The sequence below is a fragment of the Neophocaena asiaeorientalis genome, unplaced genomic scaffold, assembly GCF_003031525.2.
Source record: "Neophocaena asiaeorientalis asiaeorientalis breed wild unplaced genomic scaffold, Neophocaena_asiaeorientalis_V1.1 scaffold34, whole genome shotgun sequence".
NCBI lineage: Eukaryota > Metazoa > Chordata > Mammalia > Artiodactyla > Phocoenidae > Neophocaena > Neophocaena asiaeorientalis.
Window position 1 is genome coordinate 752,310 of NW_020172464.1, and position 18,626 is coordinate 770,935.

Genomic DNA, 18,626 nt, shown 5'->3' on the forward strand with positions numbered 1-18,626 from the left:
TTTTTTTTTTTTTTTTTTTACTATGGAGTCCGACAAAACCACTGATATGCAGACTCTTGGCAGAGCAGTGGTATATATACAGGGAGAAGTGCTCCATGACGCTTTTGCATTTTTGACCCTGAAATCCCATGCCATAAGGGGAAAGGAGTTTTTGAAATTAAGCTTGTAATTTTGAGATAATTGTAGATTTACATGCAGTTTAAGAATAATACAGAGAGAGAGCTTCCCTGGTGGTGCAGTGGTTAAGAATCCACCTGCCAATGCAGAGGACACAGGTTCGAGCCCTGGTCCGGGAAGATCCCACATGCCGCGGAGCAACTAAGCCTGTGGGCCACAACTACTGAGCTTGCGCTCTAGAGCCCATGAGCCACAACTACTGAAGCCTGCTCACCTAGAGCCCATGCTGTGCAACAAGAGAAGCCACTGCAATGAGAAGCCTGCTCACTGCAATTCAGAGTAGCTCCCGCTCACTGCAACTAGAGAAAGACTGCGCACAGCAACAAAGACACAATGCAGCCAAAAATAAATAAATCAAATAGATAATTTTTTTTTAAAAAGTCTATAAAAGAAGAATAATACAGAGAGAAACCCAGGTAGCCTTTACCCAGTTTCCCCAATAAGATTATCTTGTAAAACTGTAGTACAATATCACAACCAAGATACTGACATTGATAGAGTCACAACACAGAACATTTCCATCGCCTCAAGGATCCCTCATGTGCTCCTTTAATAGCCACACCCACTACCCCCACCTTAATCCTGGCAACTACTAATCTGTTTTCCATTTCTGTAAGTCGGTCATTTCAAGGATGTTATACATTTGGAATCATACAGTATGTAGCCTTTAGGCATTGTTTTTCTTCATTCAGTGTAATTCTTTATAGATCTACCCAAGATGTATGTGTAAAGCAATAATTTGTTCCTTTTTACTGCTGAATAGTATTCCATGACATGGATATACCACAGTTTGTTTAACCATTCACCTGTTGAAGGACATCTGGATTGTTTACATTTTTGGGCTATCACAAATAATGCTGCTGTGAACATTTGTGTAGAGGTTTTTGTGTGAACATAAGTTTTCACTTCTTTGGGATAAACACCCATGAGTACAATTGCTGGCTTGTAGAGTAGTTGCATATTTAGTTTTATAAGAAACTGTCCAACTCTCTTCCAGAATCTGTACCATTTTACATTTCCACCAGCAATGTAAGAGTGATCCAGTTTCTCCACATAAGAGGAAAGGTTTTCAAAACAAAACAAAACCACACTCGTAGATACAGAGAACAGATGGGTGGTTACCAGAGGGGAGGGAGTTTGGGGGTAGATGAAATGGGTGAAGGGGGTCAAGAGGTACAAACTTCCAGTTATCAAATAAATAAGTCGTGGGGATGTAATGTACAGCGTGGTGACTATAGTCAATAATATTGTATTGCATATTTGAAAGTTGTTGAGAATAAATCTTAAAACTTTCTCATCACAAGAAAAAATGTTTTAACTTTGTATGGTGACAGATGTTAACTAAACTCATAGTGGTGATCATTTTGCAGTGTATACAAATTTTGAATCATTATGCTGTACATCTGAAACTAGTATAACGTTAAATGTCAATTATACAGCATTTTTTTTTAAGAAGAAAGATTTTTAATTCAGTTATCAAGTGTTTTTTGTGACTCACAAAGTAGACTGGAAAAAGGGCACTGGGATCAATTCTGAAGAGCATTAGCCATAAGCACAGTCCAGAAATATGTTGCTAAGCAAATAAAAGAGGTGGCACCCAAATGCCAAGCCACTCACTGCTTGATATGCTGATAACAGTTAGCAATCAGTAACATGTCCCTTGATCACATTCAGTATTGAAAAAAACCATAAAAATTGTGAATATAATCAAATTGTGGCCCCTAAGGGTATGTCTTCCCAGCATGCTGTACAAAGAAATGCAGCAAATACCAACTCCATTTTTCTACTCTAAGCATGCCAGCTGTTGAGAGAAATCACTTTCCTGCAAGTTATTAAAACAAGGGATGGTGGCAGGGGGGAAGACTCTGACATTGATAATGACACTAAGGATAATTTCTCAGATTTTAAATGCCTTGCTCAAGAGGTATTTCATAGCCATATATTCAGAATCTCGAAGAGGCTGCAAGTAATTACTTCAGTGATGAAATATCACTGTGCTTAATGTTAAAGATGAAATGAGCAGGATTTCTTTAAAAAGACGAAACTATGGGGCAGTTTTATCACTAAGAATTTGACTCTGCCCCAACATGTGGAGATTTCTTCACTTCTCACAGAAAGAAATAGACTACATATTGTTGGGGACATTTAAACATCACATCCAAGTCTTTCAGTAGAACTTGCTACCACACTTTGTAGAACAGAATCAATCAAAGAATTGATCAGTGAATCCACACCCAGCTACTTCCTGGTTTAACTATTCAGCCTTCCAGCCTTTCAGTATGATTTGTTCAAGGACTTCAGCATCTGATGGAGTGCTTCAAAGTGTCAGCAGGGAGCTTTCATTGTAATTTCTGGGCCCATGTTTGTTCCAAACACCCAAATCTATACAAGGAAGCCACTAAATACTTAAGGCAGTTCCCAATGACCTATGATTCTGAGTTAGGATTTCTAACTTTTTATTATGAAAATTCTCGAACATATACAAAAGTAGGGTGGATAGGACTATGAGCTTCCCTGTACCCACTACTCAGCTTCAGTATTAGTGCAAATGCCTCTGGGGCCCTACATCACAGTCTCTCCATCCACCTCTGATTTCAGCCAGAGCTGTGATGGACAGTTCTGTGCAAGCTCAGACTCATATCACCCCAAGAGCATCTCACCTCAAGATCAAGCTTCTCTCTTTCTGCTTCTGCCCCAGTGCCTTCTCCAAAGCCAGTCCACATCAAAGCACAGCCTGGAAGAGTGGGAATGCTAATCCCTTTGGGGATAACCTTGAATGGGGGGAGGGGCGGGGATAGGAACGAGTGGATGAGAACTACCACCGCTCATCCATCAGGGGGACAGTTCTGGGAGATGTTCGGTATCCTTCTCAGGAAGCCCAACCAGAATCAAGCCCTTGTGGTGCAATGTAGCAACCTCACAATGCACTCTCACGTTGACTTTTCCTCCTTCTCTAATTCTCCCAAATACCCCACTTCTGCTTCCTGGGACAACACCCCAAATATACCCAACTACTCCCAAGTCCTTGCCTCAGACTCTGCTTTGGAGAAACCTAACTAAGACAAATAAGTTATCAAATTATACGATTTTTATTTCATCTATCCTGTGGTATTTTAAAGCATTTAAAGTATTTTAAAGTTTGGATTTTTTTTTAATTTAGTAGAAATGGGAAGGAAAGAAACCAGTTCAATATAGAAGTTGATCTGTGGTCAAGCTGTGCATCACCAAGGTAGACCTATACACCTTGGTGAAATATTGCCCCTAAATCTCATCCCTCTCCCTTATATTAAGTTATTATTAAATATATTATTTTAAATAATATTTTAATATAATGGTGATAAAAATGCGATAGGGTTTCTTTTCAATTTACCTCAACAGTGGTCTATGTGTAGGGGGGCTGCCCATTACGTGGCTCTTGAAAATCAACAATGAGAAACACTGACCATCCAAAGACTCCCCACAGTAGTTCACAGGAGTCTGTGAACCCCTATAAAAATGTAGGCTGACATGTGCACACACATGTGCCTTTCTGCAGGGAAAGGTCTTTCACCAGATCCTAAAGCAAGTCCTTGACCAAAAAAGGGCTAAGAATCACTGATGAAAGGCTATCAGGCATTATGAACCTGACTAGGGATGATTTTATGGGAGTGGGAGCCTTTCTGGAACTCTTTAAATCATTCTACATGGCTGATCATCATCTTTGCCAAACTGCATGGCTAATCTCATTATGTGAAACTAACTAGAATTGATATGATTACAATGAAAAGATTTTCCCCTCCTCAAGGTCTAGTTTATAAAGAAGAGATTTTTTTTTCCCCTCAAGGCCTAGTTTATAATAAAAGGTTTCTTCCCTCCTCAAGGCCTGGTTTTCCACATCTGGATTAGATGATCTGGTCCCAATTTTCTTCTCAAAGCTATCTCTCCTAGCCTCAAAGAACTTTTGGGATTTTGCCAATGAACAGGAAAAGGATTTAGATTACAGTACGTGCTTTTTGCAGACTAGCCCTAGTTCTCCCAGATAGCTCTGTACCCTGAACTGGTGCACTTCCAGGAATGTGAGAGATCCAGGGCCAGCTGTCAGTGAAGAAATTCCTTCCACCTGCATCTTGTCCAGCCCTGAAATTACTAACTCAGAAAGGAAGTTGGAAAGTTAAAGAGGCACACTTTCTCTAAAGAGACTTAATTAGGTTTAGCATTTGGGTTTGGGTTTTTCTTTTTTTCTTTCCCTATTAACAAAGAACTATTTGTACATCATAAACACAAGTAGAGGAAGAAAATTACATCTTAAAATCATTTCCACTTAAAAACCAAGACAAAAATGGTACAGGTGGCTTTTTAAAAGGCGGGGGGAAAAACTCCTCCACATAAGCCCTTTTCTTGAATAGGCCTCTAACTAGCCCTCATGCAGCTGCAAGGACGCATTTAATGTTCCTGTGATTTATTACTCTAAAGAGGATATTCTCAGTCATCATCTGCAGAAGACGGCCTAGCAGGATGTAGAATGGGAGACTAAGAACACATTGGAAGGAGCTGAATTTTCCATGTGGTTTTCATTTTCTTTCTGATTGTACACTGAAAATCTCTTTTTTTAAGATTTTTTTAGACACCACAAATATCACAAAGGCATCCTGCTCCTTAGGGCAGCTTGCAGCAGGCCTGAGCAAGGAACTGAGCCCACTACGAAGGGGAGGAGCCCAAAACAAGCTCCATATTGAAAGGTAAAGTTTCCTAAAGCCCCCTCTTGGCACAAAATGTCCTCCCTGACTCAAAGACTTATAACTGCTATGGTGTGTCTCCCGACCAAGTCACCATTGGTAGGTAATAAAGAGCAGCTAACTACATGACAGGGAATGTTCTGGGCCATTTGCTTGGGTTATTTCATTTAACCTCAATTTATCATACCCATTTTACAGATGAGGAAACTTTAGCCGAGGGAAGTTTAATCACTTTACCCAAGGTCACAGAGCCTGTGAAGAGAGAGCCAGGATTTGATCCCTGGTTTGTATGATTCCAACAGTAGTGCTTTTAATGACTACATAGTTTTCACCCCTTCCTTTTCTTCTAGGGTCCGTCCCTGACCACAAATGCCAGGCTTTATACTAGCTCCTGGCTACCTAGGAGCTCTAGCTACCGTAGCTATCTGGCCTGCCTTCAGGACTAATGCCTCATGCATGAAATTTCCCATTTATCCAAATATATCTAACCCCATTGAACTCTGGGTTTCCCATCAAATCTTTAAGAAAAACTATGGCACTTTATATAATGAAAAGTGCTTCGGATTCTCTTGATATTATCTTTAAAATTGCTCTTGTGTATACCCCCCCCCACACACACACATCTTCTCATTGTACTAGTTCACATATATTGAGCATTCACTTTGTGCCAGACATCATGTTAATTACTTCACATGAATTTTCTCATTCAATTCCCCACAGTAACCTTATGAGGTAGCTACTATTATTACTCCTGCTTTACATATGAGAAAACTGAGGCCTAGAAAAATTCCGTCACTTACTCAAGCAACTGGAGGAGCCAGAATTTGAATTCAGTTGTGTTTGACTTGAGAGCCCAAACCTCGAAAGCACTACACTCTACTTACACTCTTCTTACCAGTAATAAGTCACTCTGATAGTATATACCTGTGATACAATGTGGTGAGACTTGCACTTTACTTCTGTGTTGTTTCTCCCAAAATCCATAGCCCCAGCAAATCATGAGCAGAAACATCAGACAGATATCATTGGAGGGGCGTTTGAAAAAATACCTGACCAGTATTCCTCAAAACTGTCAAGGCCATCAAAAACAAGGAAGAATCCAGGTGACATCTGCGAAAATGGTAGAGTAGGGAACTCCAAAAGTTCATCCCTCCACAAAAGCTATGAATAAACTGCCAAAAACCATCAGAATTAACTTTTTCAGAACTCTGGATACTAATCAAAAGCTTACAGAAACAGGGGTGTACTCAATCAAGAGAAAGCAGCTGGATCTTGCTAAGAGAGATTTGTGGCATTTTAATTTACCTTGGACCCATTCCTTGCTCCCCAACTTGGCAGTGACCTTGAAGACAACAGCAGCCCACATTCCTGGTATAAGTACCTAGTACCCAGGACAGCAGAACAGACTTTATTCTCAAAGAATTGTGTCTGTTTATTTTAATGTGCCTGGAGACTTCCTGAAAGACCAACTCAAAGGGCCTACCTTTATTTAGACTAACTCAGAACTCTCCCAGGGCTGAGGTGACTACCCAGGGGGGCAATTGTTAAAATCATTTGAAGGCAAACATTAGTAGCTGCCACCTGGGGTAAGGCATAACAGTTGGGGAAACAATAGACTAAGCAAAAATCTTGGGAGGAAAGGCTGGGCAATGAGATGCTTTGGGGAATAAGGGCTTTGAAAAGCTTCCACATATTCCTGGGAATCTAGAAGGCCACACGCATGCCCAGGACCGGGCGCATACTCAGAAGACAGCTGAGAAGGCCCTAAGTGCTATATCTGGTTGACAGTGTATACTTTTCTTTTTTTTTTTTTAATCTTTTGGCCGCGCCGCGCGGCCTATGGGATCTTTGTTCCCCGACCAGGGATCGAACCCACACCCCCTGCATTGGAAGTGCAGAGTCTTAACCACAGAACCACTAGAGAAGTCCCCCAATGTATACATTTTCTTATATAACGTAAAGAAAATTAAACAACGTGGATTGTTTGTGACATGAGAAAACATAGAAATGTATTTTCATATCACATTCAGTATACATTTTGGCTACTCACCTCCCCTATTTTTAGTATGCTACTCAGGCTCACAACTGTGCACTCTTACCTTCCATCATGATATGTACAACTGGAAGACAAAACCAAAATTGTCTTCTAGAATGAGTTCCAAAGTCACCTTGTAACCGAGCAGGACTGTATGGGGCCTTCTGGAGACAGGACCCCCCCATCACCACCACCACCATGTCCTCTGCCTGCCTCTTGTTTGTAGAAAAGCTGTAGTCTCCCAGGCCTCTCCTGAGTCACAAAAGCCTGGATCAAGAATTAATGATTGAAAGGATGTGAACATGTAGTGACAAAAGTAGCAGTTGGGCCAGGAGAATGGATAAGAATTTAAATGGTAAATCAGACATACAGCAGTCACAGAATCTTAAGTTCCTCCCTGAAATACCTAGATAACAGTATCTGATGCACATTTCCTAAGTTGTTTTACAGATGCTAAAATCCTCACCAAATGGAAGAAGTTAACTACATGATGACCATGAGCACAAGCCCCCAGACCTACTGGAGCCTAAGGATTGATAATGTTAACCCCTGTGACACCAACCTGTTACCTCACCATCAACCAATCAGAGAAGTGTACACAAGCTGGTCATACACCCTGCGACTCCCCTCCCTCACCTGGCCTTTAAAAATGCTTCCCTGAAACCTGCCGGGAGTTTGGGCGTTTTGAGCATGAGCCACCCATTCTCCTTGCTTTGCCCTGCAATAAACCTTTCTCTGCTCCAAACTCTGATGTTCCAGTTTGTTTGGCCTCACTGTGCATTAGGCACATGAAAACTGTTCCATAAACAGACCTTTTATTTTTTTAACATCTTTATTGGAGTATAATTGCTTTACAATGTTGTGTTAGTTGCTGCTGTATAACAAAGTGAATCAGCTATATGTATACATATATCCCCATATCCCCTCCCTCTTGCGTCTCCCTCCCACCCTCCCTAGATGGTCACAAAGCACCAAGCTGACCTCCCTGTGCTATGCAGCAGCTTCCTACTAACTATCTATTTTACATTTGGTAGTCATAAACAGACTTTTAAATTACCTCCAAGTTCTCAACCCTGTACTCACTGTCAAAGTTACATGGTCCCTCCAATTCCCAAGCCTATCTGGAATTTTGAAGGGAGAATCAACTTACTTTTCATTGGTCTTCTTTTGTGAGCACTTGGGATGAGACCTTCCTCCATTCTGTTCAGTCATTTACCAGTCATCCATATGCTTTTCCTCCTCATATACTGAGGTTAGGAGTTACTGATGAAGCCTGGTTTCATCAAACATGGAGAAGAAAGAGATAAAAAAATAAAATCAACGCACCAGTCCATGATATCCAATATCTGACTATTAGGTGTACTAGAAAGAGACAACAGTACAAAGGAGAGAAGGAAAATATTAAAGAAAGAATACAAGATTATTCCCCAGAACTAAAGGACATGAGCCTCCAGATGAGTCTCCAGCTAGAAAAGCCCACTGAGTGGCCAGCACGATGAATGAAAACAATAGCCCCAGTAAGGCTTATCATCATTACATTTTGGAAAAATCAGTGCTAAAGATAAGTTATTCTAAGCTTCCAGAGGGGGAATAATCATAACAGGACACAAACAGAGATCAAGAATACTGATTGGGAATCAGAATCACATTCAATTCCTCAATAGCAACACAGGAAATTAAACACTGGGGATTTTTTTTCCAACTTAGAAATACACACCCAGCCAAACAACAAGAAGTTCTAGAAAAGAATAAAGACATTTTCAGATATTCAAATTCTCAATTTACTTCCGATGCATCTTTTCTTAGGAAACATCTTGAGAGGAACGTATGAAATCCAGGAAACAGTGAACGGAACGTAGAAGAGATGCAGAGAGAGATCCCAGAATGCAATTGTGCATGAGGCCAGAGCAGGGCTACTCGAAACGTGGAAATAAAACCAATATATCATTTGCAGAAAAGTGTTGCAGATAGCTCACTGAAAGATCCTTTCCTATTGAACACCAGAAACAAAATGCAGAAATGAAAAAGAAAAAGATCAGTGGTTATTTTAAGGGAATTTCTGGAGAAAATGTATTAAAAGGAAATTTAGAATATAGTTAAATGTAGTTAACTATATATAGTTTAAATACAGTTCACATGATTATATGAACACATTCCTAGGGCCACACTCAGAGCTTCAGAAGGGGCTGGTGGAAATACAGGACCCTGTAGCTCAAGCTTCATTGGTGTCAAGGCAAATCTATCTTTGGCACAGGCATTGGCACTTTTCTGAGGGTACCATCAAAGAAGCTCCTTCAAGTAGCTTTTGGTACAGTTCCACCTCATTGTTTTTAGAGTCATACCATGTCTGTCTTAAAATGAGAAGTATGTTCTTTGCACACATAATTTTATTGAATACTTGATCTTTGCCAGACACTGTTCTAGGAATTTTACAAATACTACTACAAGCATGAATTAATTCCCACCATAACTCTGTGGGCAGATACTATTATTATCTCTTTTACAGATATAGGAAGTGAGGTTCAGAAGATAAAACTATTTGCCCAAGGTCATGTAGATAAGTTGTAGAGGCAGGATTTAAAGTTAGGTCTCTATGATCTCAGAACTCTAACTTATTTCACCACAGCCAAAACTCCAAAATTCTTTTCATTTACTTGATTCTTCCACTTTCCTTATCTGTCATTGAGCTTTTCCAGCTGCTTCTGACCATGGCATTCTTTGTTTAAAACCCTTGGTTGTCTTTGGCAGTAGCTATGGCTGCCATTAGCACAAACAATGTTATCACCGCTGTTATGCCAGCAAGGTGAGAAGGAGACTCCCACCTCTTGCAGTATTTACAGGATTTTTTCCAAGCATCCTGACTCAGATTCCTGGATCTGTGTATTCTAACTATAAGGGATGTAGTACTCTATATCAATCAGAGTATCAAGGCATATACTACATCCTACCATATAATATACAGCAGCCAACTCTCTTTCTGGAACTTTAGCGGAGCCTTCAACAGCCCGTTCTATTGTTCTATCAGGCATTCTGTAAGCCCTCAGACAGTGGTGCCAGTGTGGGCAATGTGGGCAGAGAAGGTGAGTCTAGAGTAGAAAACCATTCAGCTGAGGAAGGATCACTGCCCTCTTCAGGACAGACGAGATCCAAGTAATTGATCTGACACCAGGTAGCTGGCTGGTCTCCCTGAAGAACGGTGCTGTATGAGGGCTGCCACACGTTTGGGCACCTCGCTGTGGCAGATGCTAGATCAGCTTTAGTGAAAGGAAGTCTACCCACTGGGTGTATTTCCTTCTCCACTGTCCTTCAGAGCCCCTGCTGAGTGGAGCTAGAATGGGACAGCAATCCATTTCCACATGGTGCCAACATATTGCCCTGACCCATCTGCTAATCAGGCCAGAATCCATTCCTCCTCTGTCAGTTAATAGCAGCAGACAGCACACCACCACCACCACCACCAACATCAGGCAACACAGGTGTGGCTTGAAAGGGGTGGTGCCGCAGAAACAGGTGACACCTGTCTGGGCCATCTGCTCTGATGCTTTGTTCATGCCTGCTGGACCTGCTTGAGCCCAGTCCCAACTGTATCACTTCCATCACACAATAGACTGTTGCTGTTCATGCCCAACCTTACAACTCGGTATGTCAGTTAACACCCATTTTACTATAAGGAGCTTGTTTTCACAGTCGGTGTCTGCGGTGGACATACCTAAGGTGACTCCCAATGAGTCACATGCTTATATAATGCTTTCCCCTTATGTGTAGGCAGAACCTGTGACTTGCTTCTAGCCAACAGAAGATGGCCAAGGTGACAGGACAATCACTGCAGTGATTATGTTACATTATATAAACTCCACCTTGGCAGACTGGAGTGCTTCTCCTCCTGGCCTCTAAGAACTAAACTGCATGGCAACTATAGTTAATAATATGGTATTGTATACTTGAAAGTTACTGAGAGTAGATCTTAAACATTCTCACCAAAAAAAAGAAAAAAGTTAACTATGTAAGGTAATGGATGTGTTAATTATCTTGATCTTGGCAATCATTCTACAATGTATATGAAGAAGAAGAAGAAGAAAGAGGGGGAGAGGGAGGAGGAGAAGAAGAAGAAGAAGAGAAAGAGGAAGAAGAGGAAGGACGAAACGGCAATGTTGTAGGAGGACCTGTGCGAGGGCCATGTGACAAGAAACCACGGTCAGTCCCTGAGACTAAGAGAGGTGCCTGGTCAACAACCAGCAAGCAAACAGAGACCTCAGTCCTACAGCTGAAAGAAGCTTAATTCTGTCAACAACCACATGAGCTTGAAAGAGGACCCTGAGCTCCAGAAAGGAATGCAGCCTGGCCAATACCTTGATTGCAGCCTTGTGAGACCCTGAGCAGAGGATTCAGCTAAGCCAAGACCAGACTCCCAACACATGGAAACTACCAGATAATAAATGTGTGGTGTTTTAAGTTGCTAAGTTTTTGACAATTGTGTAACTCAGCAAGAGATAACTAATACAGTGCCCCATGATGAGCTGCTCGGTCTTACTAGCACACTAGATGATGTTTTTAAAAGAACAGTTTTCTGGTGGGAATGCAAATTGGTAGAGCCACTATGGAAAACAGTATGGAGGGTACTCAAAAAATTAAAAATTAGAATTACCACACAATATAGCAGTTCCACTCCTGGGTATTTATCCAAAGAAAATGAAAACACTAATTCAAAAAGATATATGTACCCCAATGTTCATTGCAGCATTATTTACAATAGCCAAGATACGGAAACAACCTAAATGTCCATTGGTAGATAAATGGATAAAGGAGATGTGGCATACACACACACACACACACACACACGAATATTACTTAGCCATAAAAAATGAAATCTTACCATTTGTGACAACATGGATAGGTCTAGAGGGTATTATGCTAAGCAAAATAAGACACAAAGAAAAATATCGTATGATCTCACTTATATGTGGAATCTGAAAAACAAAGCAAACAAAAACAAAATGAAAACAGACTCATAGATACAGAGAACAAACAAGTGGTTGCCAGAGGTGAGGGGGTGGGAGTGGGGCAAAATAGGTGAAGGGGTTAAAAGGTATAAACCTCCAGTTATAAAATAAATAAACCATGGGGCTATAATATACAGCATAAGGAATATGGTCAATTACACTGTAATAATTTTATATGGGGACAGATGGATACTACTATTATCATGGTGATTATTTCATAATGCATGCAAATGTCAAATCACCATGTAGTATACCTGAAACTAACATAATATTGTACGCCAACCACCAAGGGCATGACCCTGCTCCAGAACCTTAGAGATCTGCACTGCGACTTTCCTAGGGTTTGCCAAAGGCTTAATCTAGCACCACTGGATCTGATACATCATAAGGCCCAGAAGGCAGATCAGCTTGTCAGGTGGTCTAGTCCTCCTGCAGAGCCCTCTCTTGCTCTGGGCCTCACGTGAACCCAGCAGCCTTCTAGATTACCAAATAAATGAGTCAGAGGTGTGTTCCATGTGTTGTATCCAAAATCCCAAAAGATCTATCAGTGCTGTGCCTCCTTCTTAGTGGTAGGAGGTATAAAGTACAGGGTTTTGTCCTTTACCTTTGAGAGTATATTCTGCCCCAGACCCTCAAACCTGCAGAAATTCATGATGTAAATATATTCATCAGTATAGTGGGCTAGTGTGATATTCTTCAGTGTCAAGATGTATAAGCCCTGAATACAATATTATAGAAAGTATGAGAGCTAAAATAGCCCTGAGGTAAGACAGTGAGCATGTCCTTGCCATATAAAGGTGAACTGACTGTTAATTCTTTATTGATGTATAATTTACATACAAAAACTATACAGTTCTTAGTTTTGACAGCTGTATATACTGATGTAACCACCACTCAAAATAAGATATGCAACATTTCCATCACCTTGGAAAGTTCCCTCCTGCCCTTTCCAGTTAATCCCGACACCCATCCAGAGGCAACCACTTTCTGATTTTCTTTCTCCATAGATTTGTATTGTCTGCTCTTGGAAGTCATTTAAATGGAATCATGCAGTATGTATTTTGGGGTATATCTGACTTCTTGCATGCAAATAATGTTTTTGAGATTGTGAACTGCTTTCAATTCTCCCTATGAATGAGCATAAAAAATTTCTAGAGCAGGGTGTGTACTTTTCTTTCAAAGCTGTTTCAAGATGTAATTCTGGTTATTAACTGGAGGTAGTGAGGATGGTGAGATGCATCTTGAGAAAAAAGGTCATCTCACAAGGCAGCTGCTTCAGGTGAAATCATTACATAATCTCCATGAAAAGGAAACTTACTCTCCTCTGGCAAGGGAAAAGCAGCTGCTTCTGCCACCAAGAAAAGCTCGGGGAAACTGGAGGTTCATAATACTTGGATTCATCTATCCAAATAACCACTCCAGATCTCCATGTTCCAATTTTTCCCTATCTGATCTTGAAAAAATGCTCTGACAAGGTTGTACATTTAGTCTTTTTTGCACCTCTGCTACCCTTATTATCGGATCCTGAGCCTGATTTTTAGTATAGTCTGTTCTGCAGCTGCAGGAGATAAGGATCTCCTTTAAATCTTCCACAGAGGCAGAGTTCCTCCTGCAGTCAAAAGCAACAATTCTACTCCAAGATCCTTATAAATAACATTGTCCATATATCGATTAAGTGCCACAGTCACTTGACCTCCCCATATCTTGCCTTGTGCCTACATATCATACCAATAAAATACCACATAGCACAGGTGAAAGCTCGAGCGATTGCAATGCCATTTCATGGCAGGGGGTTATCTTCACACACTTAACACCAGCAATAGGGTCCCTACTGCTTTTATTTTTTTTTTAATTTACCCTTTGGGTTTTTTTTGATAATTTATCCTTTGTTTCTATTTTATTTTTTTAATTTTTACTTTATATTAGAGTATAATTGATTAACAATGTTGTGTTAGTTTCAGGTGTACAGCAAAGTGATTCAGTTATACATATACATGCATCAATTCTTTTTCAAATTCTTTTGTCATTTAGATTATTACAGAATATTGAGCAGCGTTCCCTGTGCTATACAGTAGGTCCTTGTTGGTTATCTATTTTAAATATAGAAGTGTGTATATGTCGATCCCAAACTCCCAGTCTACCCCTCCCCCCAACCGTTCCCCCGGTAACTGTAAGTTCCTTCTCTAAAGCTGTAAGTCTGTTTCTGTTTTGTAAATAAGTTCATTTGTATCATTTTTACAGCTCATGCGACTCAATATCCCCAACACAAACAACCCAGTCAAAAAAGTGGGCAGAAGACCTAAATAGACATTTCTCCAAAGAAGACATACAGATGGCCAAGAGCCATGTGAAAAGATGCTCAACATTGCTAATTATTAGAGAAATGCAAATCAAAATTACAATGATGTACCAATTCACACTGGGCAGAATGGCCATCATTAAAAAGTCTATAAATAACAAATGCTGGAGAGGGTGTGGAGAAAAGGGAACCCTCCTACACCGTTGAAAAAATAGAGCTACCATATGATCCAGAGATCCCACTCCTGGGCATATATGGGGAGGAAAACATGGTTCGAAAGGATACATGTACCACAATATTCGTTGCAGCATTGTTTACAATAGCCAAGACATGGAAGCAACCTAAATGCCCATTAACAGATGAACAGATAAAGAAGATGTGGTACATATATACAGTGGATTATTACTCAGCCATTAAAAAGAATTAAATAATGCCATTTGCAGTAACATGGATTGGACATGGAGATTATCATACTAAGTGAAGTAGGTCAGACAGAAAATGACAAATATCATATGATATCACTTATATGCAGAATCTAAAAAAAAGAAATGATACCTACTACTTTTAGACAGGAGAACAACACAGCTCCCAAACCCCATCCTGATAGTCTGTTTTCTAGAACCATTTCTAATATCAAATGTCTTAGCCAGGGTCTTATAAAACAGAACCTGAGGGCTTCCCTGGTGGCGCAGTGGTTAAGAATCTGCGTGCCTACTCAGCCATAAAAAGAAACGAAATTGAATTATTTGTAGTGAGGTGGATGGACCTAGAGTCTGTCATACAGAGTGAAGTAAGTCAGAAAGAGAAAAACAAGTACTGTATAATAACACATATATATATGGAATCTAAAATAAAATAAAATAAAATAGGTCATGAAGAACCTAGGGGCAGGACGGGAATAAAGACACAGACCTACTAGAGAATGGACTTGACGACACGGGAGGGGGAAGGGTAAACTGGGACAAAGTGAGAGAGTGGCATGGACAGATATACACCACCAAACGTAAAACCGATAGCTAGTGGGAAGCAGCCACATAGCACAGGGAGATCAGCCCGGTGCTTTGTGACCACCTAGAGGGGTGGGATAGGGGGGGTGGGAGGGAGGGAGATGCAAGAGGGAAGAGATATGGGGATATATGTGTATGTATAGCTGATTCACTTTGTTATAAAGCAGAAACTAACACACCATTGTAAAGCAATTATACTCCAATAAAGATGTTAAAAAAAAAAAACAGAATCCGCCTGCCAATGCAAGGGACACGGGTTCGAGCCCTGGTCTGGGAAGATCCCACATGCCGCGGAGCACCTAAGCCCACGAGCCACAACTACTGAAGCCCGCACGCCTAGAGCCCAAGTGCCGCAACTACTGAAGGGTGCATGCCTAGAGCCCGTGCTCCGCAACAAGAGAAGCCACCACAGTGAGAAGCCCGCGCACCGCAACGAAGAGTAGCCCCTGCTCGCCACAACTAGAGAAAGCCCGTGCGCAGCAACGAAGACCCAATGTAGCCAAAAATAAATAAATAAATAAATAAATTTGTTATCTTTTTAAAAAGAAAAAACAGAGCCTCAGTCAGAAAATCAAGTACTAACCATATGGGAGTTGTGCAAGCCTAAGGCAACAAGGATGAGGAAAAAAGGCAAGTGAGGCAAGGAACGATGTAAAACAATGTGACACAATGCATTACTTCACTGGCCATCATGTCAGAAACTGCAGGTCACTTGCCAGGTGTGTTTGCTCACAATGGTTCAAAGGAAAACATGCATACACGTTTCAGAGTTGTACACAATGGGAGAAATTAGGAGAAATTGATCTGCCTGGCTCCCTCCTGCCTCCTCATTTCCACTAGTCAGTCCCCTACCCCAGGGTACTCATTCCCCTTCACTTCCAGTTGCATCATCTGGTCCCTTGGCAGCTTCTCACGAAGCCAGATCCCATTCCCATGCTATGGCATTTTCCCCAGGTGTGGAAGTGGAGTGATAACTTGGCACTCACAGGTAAATGGGTAGAACATGAAGGTCATGCAGGTGTAGGGCATCAACTTAGACTACCTTGTAGCTCTGAAAGTTCAGGAGGGATGCTCCCAAAATGGAATGACGGCAGCACAATTTGGGAAGTGGGCAGCATCTCAGAAAAGAATCCAAGAAGGCACATAAGCTTGTGTCCAATATAGGTTAGCCCAAGTAAGACCAAAGGATAGTCTGGACTAGAGTAGTGACATTGGGGATGGAGAAAAGAGGACAGATTTAGGGTACATTTTGAAGATAGAGTCAACAGTACTTTCTAATGAACTGGATGTGAAGGGTCAGGGAAAGGAAGGATTCATGGATGACCCTTACATGTTTTACTTGAATAACTGGATAGTACAAGATATCATCTCTGAGATATGGAATATGGAGAAGGAGTAGATTTGTCAGGGAGGGGAGTGATATTTAGTGTAATACTGTCGACATTTTGATCAAAAACATTTTGTGTTTATTTTTTAAAACTGAAGCATTAGACTTAACAACCACATCCCAGGACAATTCCATTCCATAATTCAAAGGCCAGCCCTACACATGAATAGGACCAGTCACAACTTGCATGATGTAGTTGGGAATACATGGACCCACCTGCCCCAGAAGATCTTCCCCACCTATTGGCCAGCTGCCCGCAATATACGTTCTGATTATCTATCACTGTGTAACAAATCATCTCAAACTTAGTGGCTTAAAAAGACAACATTTGGGCTTCCCTGGTGGCGCAGTGGTTGAGAGTCTGCCTGCTAATGCAGGGGACACGGGTTCAAGCCCTGGTCTGGGAAGATCCCACGTGCCACGGAGCAGCTGGGCCCGTGAGCTACAAATACTGAGCTCTGCGCGTCTGGAGCCTGTGCTCCGCAGCAAGAGAGGCCGCGACAGTGAGAGGCCCGCGCACCGCGATGAAGAGTGGCCCCCGCTTGCCACAACTAGAGAAAGCCCTCGCACAGAAACGAAGACCCAACACAGCCAAAAATAAATAAATGAATAAATAAATTTATTAAAAAAAAAAAAGACAACATTTATGCTGGTCACAACAATGGACAAGATTTGGCAAAGCGGGCTGATCTTTGCTTCATGTGACATCAGCTGGGGTGGATCAATGGGGAGCTAGAGGAACTACATCCCAGATGGCTCACTCACACTGATTGGCAAGTTCATGCTGGCTGTCAACTGAGAGCTCAACCAGGGCTGAGGGCCAGGAGCCTCATTTCCTCTCCACAAGGACCTTTAAATGGGCTGGTTGGCTTTTGTCACAGAATGTGTCCGAGTTCCAAGAGTGAACACCCCCAGAGATAGGAAGTGGAAGCTGCCAGTTTCTTGAGACATAGGCCCAGAAACTGGCACAGTGCCACTTCTGCCATATTCTATTGGTCAATCATTCACAGAATGCAGATTCAAGGGGAGGGGATTAGACGTCACTTCTCAATGGGAGGACTGTCAAAAATTTGGGGGCCATGTTTTAGAACGACACAGCTTAGAACCCACAAGCTGCCACTAGGTAATGGTGTCTTTGGTTTCATGGTGGTGGAATAGGGGACACTTAAGCCATTAAGTGTCCACTTATATGATTTTGTCAGGTGAACTCTTGATACCCCTCAGGTTCCTGAGAGAATGGTAGCCAGGATGGAGAGAACAATATAGATAATAATATAGCTACCACTTTTTGAGCACTTACCATGTGTCAGACATTGTTCTGAGCACTATACATATATCAGCTCATTGAATCCTCCCAGCAATCTCATGAGATAACAATATTATTATTGCTATTTTATAGATAAGGAAAGCATGTGTGGCACAGAAGGGTTAAATGATTTGTCCAAAGTTGTACAGTCAGGGAGTAGTTGAGCTGTAGATTCCAGCACAGATCTGTCCACACTCCAGAGCCCACACTCAAAACCATTACACCACATTGGAAAGGGTAAGAGGTGGGCTTGTCAAAGACAGAGGGGCTGCCAGGCCACAGCCCTGAGCAGAGACCAAGGGTTTATCAAGCCTTCACTGGTAGCTGCCTTATAGGAAGAAGTATGTGTAAAATAACAGAGCACTTGGGATTTTCGACCACAAAAGATTCGTAGTCTGGAAAAGCATGAAAGGAAACAAATATTCGTTGTTGAGTACCTTTTTTTCAGGCATTACACTAAGTGCTTTATGTGCATTAATTTCATATAATTCTCTGAACAATCGTGGTATTATTATTACTGCCATTTTGTAGCTGAGGAAACAGAAGGAGATTAAGTAACTCAATCAAGGTCACGTAGGTGATAAGGGGCCATGATGGGATTCTAGATCAGATCCAACTCCAAACCCAAACTCTTAATCATTACATGTGAAACCTTGGGGTTCTGTCTATAGTGGCATAGACCCAGGGTTGGGACTGCTGT